The sequence below is a fragment of the Ziziphus jujuba genome, chromosome 1 (assembly GCF_031755915.1).
Source record: "Ziziphus jujuba cultivar Dongzao chromosome 1, ASM3175591v1".
Lineage (NCBI taxonomy): Eukaryota > Viridiplantae > Streptophyta > Magnoliopsida > Rosales > Rhamnaceae > Ziziphus > Ziziphus jujuba.
Window position 1 is genome coordinate 7,608,878 of NC_083379.1, and position 5,568 is coordinate 7,614,445.

The 5,568-nt window shown below is 32.2% G+C and overlaps 1 long non-coding RNA gene across 1 annotated transcript; it reads left to right on the forward strand.

Moving 5' to 3' along the window:
* The first annotated feature begins 4,403 nt into the window (after positions 1 to 4,403).
* Positions 4,404 to 4,998, forward strand: LOC132803068 (uncharacterized). Its single transcript, XR_009638192.1, has 3 exons — positions 4,404 to 4,593; positions 4,721 to 4,815; positions 4,891 to 4,998. It is a non-coding gene; the product is annotated as an uncharacterized LOC132803068 (long non-coding RNA).
* The last annotated feature ends 570 nt before the right edge of the window (positions 4,999 to 5,568 follow it).

A 5,568-nucleotide genomic window follows, 5' to 3' on the forward strand; every position in this document is an offset into this window, starting at 1 on the left:
AGTTTGTAAGTTGTGTCTTTATCAATGAAACGACCAGAAATTACAGATGAAATTGTTCCCTTCAGCCATCCAACCAAGAATTGATCTTGAATATACCAATTCTCCTTAGCTTGAGAGAAATCCCTAAGATTTGGATCTGTATTCTCAGCATCAATTTCTGAATTAGGATTTCGTTTGTCATTGCTAATTGAGTCTTCAAATGAAGAAAACTCTAAGAACTTGATGAACTTGTGCCCTCTGATAACCAGAAGAACCTGTGATTTCCAAATGAAGTAGTTGCTATCATCGAGCTTGATCTGATTGCTGGGAAATGGAGACACCATCAGAATTGTGTTTTGCTCAGCCATGAGCTGAGGCTCTAATACCACGACCTAAAGGGATAAATATTGATTCCGGGGAAAATGGTAAAGCAACAAATTCAAGCTCCATTGATGATCTAAAGGAGAGAGTCATTTGGCCTCGAAATGATCATGCAAATGTCCCACCACCTAAAGGTTGGGTTATACCGGTATCCAATAAGAAGTTGAGAATTGGCGTCCCTTTAACCACTGTAGGTTTTAAAAGACTTTTGGACATAAAATGGGATAATAAAGCTCTTAAGGTCACCAACATTAAAGGTTTCTGCTATGAAATCTTTCTGCTGCATTGGAAATGTGAGAAAAAGAATCCTTAAATTTGGTTAGCTATATATCTGTGTTTATAAGCTGTTGAACAGAGAAGAAAGAAGAGGAATTTTGCAGATCCAAAACGGCATCATTTTACTGCAATAACAATGAGGGACAGAAAGGTCTTCTCATATGTTTATAATTACCTCTTGATGCTTGCCACGTGGAAGTTGTTAAAGGAAGTTAGTTGAATGCACCATTTCTTGTTTTTGGGCTGTATATGTATATTAGTCTTCTTTTTCTTCAGTTAGTTGCTGTGAAAAAATAAGAGAGTGAAAAAGCTTGAAAACAACCCAAGAGAAAGCTTTGTGCGAAGTGAGTCCCTTGAGTTTCTAAAAGCAGAGCCATTCTTTCTTGTTTCTTTGTATTCTCAACGTGGGTTTGAGAGAGATCTCAATGGAGATGGAAGAGTGAATTGGTGTATTGGGATATTGGGTTCTTCGTTTGGGTATTCTTGTGTGAATCCTCCATTATAGAGTCTGCAACTGAGCTTGTAAACACTACATTTACATTGTGCAGAAAGCTCAACACCTAAGCAATAAGGACGTAGGTCGATTTTGACTGAACTTCAGTAAATTTGTGTGTTTTTTTTAAGTTTCTTTATTATAGAAATAGTTCCAGAATTCTACAACAAGAAAAACTACCTTTTGATGTTCCACACGAGTTTTTGGCATATGCAAATGACTCAAGCCAAAGCAACGGGACTTATTATGATCTTCTTTACCAGATTAAGCTTCAGGTATGTGAATCTATAATGTTCATCATGTACATTATTACTTTGTTACATCATAGAGTAGTTAGTTTTTCTTTGTTATCTCTGTTTTTTCTTTTTTTTTTTTTTTTTTTTTTTTAAATATGCGGAGACGATTTTATGTGTCCTATATGGTTACATGAAAGATGCAGAAGTATTATGCTACAGTTGCAGATACAATAATTGTTGCAAATAGGACAGCTTTTGTAGATTTCACATTGCCATATACCGAATCAGGGGTTTGGATGATTGTGAAAGTTAAAGAAGACCTATCCCCATGCATTCTCTAACGGGAAGCAAAAATGGCGGAGTCGATGCTGTGTTTGATGAACCTCCCTACCTTAAGCTCTTCCTTGATAAGTATTGCTCTAGGTACACAGTCGTTGGAACAACCTACAAACCCAATGGCTGGGGCTTTGTGAGTTTTTTTTCTTTCTCATCACCAAATCACCATTCAAAAAGTGTAGAAATAAATTTGCATCTCACCAGCATGGAAATCTTAAGACTTTTTTTGTGCTTAATGTTGCAGGCCTTCCCATTGTGTTCACCACTTGTACCTTACATGTCAAGGGCAATCCTAAATGTGACGGAAGATCATAAGAAGATGCAAAAATTGGAACTCAAGTATTTTTCATATCAAAGCAAATGCCAAGTTTTGAGTTCCACATCCTCTGTAGATAGTTGTAGTCTTAATACGTTAAGTTTTGCTAGCCTTTTCATCATAATGGGACTCACTTTATTTTTACTTTGCTTGATATTTTTGGTTAAATATGGGTACATCAGGACTTGTCTTTGCTAGCAATGCTATAGAAAGCTCTGTTTGGTCCATAACCATATTACAATGCTAAAACATTTCGCTTATTATAAGAATCTTGCTTTGAGAACTGAATCAAATATCATTAGAGCTTAAGAATTGCTAATTCCATTATTTAAAATGTTGGAGACGAGTGCAACTTGCAACATTTTCAGTCAAGATGTAGAGGTGGTTGAAATCGATGAAGACGACAGAATATATTATTTGGATGGAGCTGTTATGGCAAAAATAGGATAAAATTTCATTTATATCCTTTTGGTTTTGTTCTAATTACAATTAGACCACATAATTTTGAAAATTATCACTTAGGCTCTATTATGCTAGTTTTTACCAATTACATTTTATAATTAAAGGCCATAAATAAATTTTTATTGTAATATTCAATTATTAAATGTTAATTTCAATCTTTTTATGATTTTTAACAATTAAAATTAATTTCAAAAAAATAAATAGATCTAATTTAATAAATAAAAAAAATAAAAAAATTAATGATAATTTTTCAAAAATATAAAATATATATGTAATAGGGATATTATCACATGAAGTCCCTAAACTATATAATCAGTATCATTTTATTCTCTAAACTTTTTTTTTGACAATTTCATCATGAAACTAACTTCAACAATTCACCTTAGTCCCTAAACTATATATTCAATATCTCTTCTGTCCTTAAACTTATTTTTTTGATAATTTCATCATCAAATTAACTTCAACAATTCATCTTAATCCCTAGGCCTTTTTTCCATCATTTTTCCATCCATTTGGAATAGTGAAACTCACATGCTTTAAACATAAGCCAATTATGAAGGACATTTAAGGTTTTGACATTTAAGGTTTTTTCTGTTATCCCTTTCTTTTTTTTTTCTTTTTTTTTTTTCGTCTACAAATCTAAAAAATGAACTGAAAATAATTATAATATTATTGAAATTTTAACTTTTTTTTTCATTGAAGAGCAGTGGCCTGCCTTTGTTGTTCAAACTTTCAATTTACTAATTATAAATAAGATTTAAAATAATATGAAAAAGGATAAAATTTATCCAAGCATAAACGCCAACCATAATATATATCAGGATCAACCAATCAAATTCTAATTAAATTGGCATTTAAATAGTTTTTGTATTTTTTTAAATTATATTATTGAATTAGTAATTTTTCATTGATGATAGAAAATTGAATCATCTTCTTGATATGCATACAAAAACAAAATGGAATAATTTACCAAACCAGCTATCATCAATGAAAAATCAATAATTCAATAATATAATTTAAAAAAGGCAAAAACTAATTAAAATGCCGATTTAATTAGAATTTGATTGGTTGATCCTGATGTGTTATTGGTATTTATGCTTGGATAAATTTTTTCCTTTTTTATATTATTTTAAATCTCATTTATAATTATTAAATTGAAAATTTAAACAATAAAGGCAGGCTATTGCTCTTCAATGAAAAGAAATATTCAAATTTCAATAATATTATAATTATTTTCAATTCATTTTTTATATTTGCAGAGAAAAAATAGGGGAAAATGGATAATGAAAAAAACCTTAAATGTCTAAAATAGGGGGAAATGGATAATGAAAAAAACCTTAAATGTCTTTCAAAATTGGCTCACATTTAAAGCGTGTGAGTTTCGCAGTTCTAAATAGATGGAAAAGGGGATGGAAAAGAATTTAGAAACTAAGGTGAATTGTTGAAGTTTGTTTGAGGATGAAATTATCAAAAAAATAAGTTTAAGGATTGAAGTGATACTTATTACATATATTAGGGACTAAAATGAATAGTTAAAGTTAGTTTGAAGATAAAATTATTAAAATACTAAATTTAGAGATTGAAATAATACTAACTATATAGTTTAAGGACTCCATGCGATAATATCTCCATGTAATATCAGAGCTAAAAGATCATTGGATTTGTGCTAGTGGCGGGTCATTTTTATAATAGGTTTTCTTGAATGGGCTGGTCCGTGTTTGTTTAGAAAAGAATGGGCTGGTTCATTGCTTTCTTGGGCAACCTACATGCCATGGATATGAAAGAGGGGAATTTGGCCCAATACCCCCATAGGACCGAGCTTCATGAATTTTGCCCCCTCAATTCATTTCTTTTTTGATCTACCCCTCCAATCTTTTAAAATCCCAAAATACCCTTATGTTTATTTTTTATATGTTTTTTTCTTTCCTTTCTTCGACTTTTCCCCTCCATCTCTTTATCCATAACCAGACCTTAGGAGCCCTCTGTTTCCTTTCATGAATCGGCCGGATTGTAAGTGTGGAGACTGCGCGTTTTGAAGGAGATGGTGAAGAGGCGACTCAGAGAGAAAACTGCAGGATTTTAGAGAGCCCTAGGAGCAGAAGCAGAAGCAACAGGTAGGCAACAACTCTAATTTTGATTTTCTTTTAGTGGTCTTGGGAATTTTTTTTTTTTTTGGGAGAAATTGTGAAAGTTGTGTTCTGTTTTTTTTTTTTTTTTTTTTTTTAATAACGGTGGTGGTAGGCATTTCTTGCTGAGAGATATGTATGATGATATGATGCTGGATGGAGTACAGCCAACTAGGGATACATTCCATTCTGTCATCAGTTAGTGGAAAGGTGCTTTCATGTTTGTTATCATGGACTTTCATTCTTTTTGGAATTTTCCGTTTGCTTGATTTTGTTTTGTTGCAGGTGGATAAGCAAAATGCTCATTTCTTTGGTGTTACGATCAACGAGCAACAAGCCGAGTGTGGTATTGTAGTAAGAGTTACTTCAAATGCACAAAGCAAATTTAAGGTATGTATATTTCATATTTTTGCATTTAAATTGTTTATATACCATGTTTGATGACTATGAACTCTCTCTCTCTCTCTCTCTCTCTCTCTCTCTCTCTCTGTGTGTGTGCATCTGCATTTTCTTTTGTGTTGCTGATGTGACATTAAATTTATAATCTAATTGCTTTATTTTCCAGTTACTTTATTTCGGGCAAGATGTGAATGGCGGTTATGGTTTGGCCCTACAGGTACCATATCTTCTTTCCTATTGTGTCTCCAATCCATTTTCCATTTTATAGTGCATATGATTTTTGCATTCTGAAAGCTGTCATGGTTGTTTAAAAAATTTCAAGCATAGATGGAGTCAACAGTGCCAATGATCATATACAATTGGTAGAAATGTTTTGTAATACTCTTGTCATGTTAAACTTTCTGCTGTTATATCCTTCAATTTCTAAGTACTATGCGTCTCTAATTTATTTTCAAAGCATAAAATTGTGGCTGTGAAATTGTGATTTTGAATATCACACATGGGTAGAACTTAAAATTAGTAACCTACCTGTGAATGTGACAATGATGCTCAACTTCTCTTTTC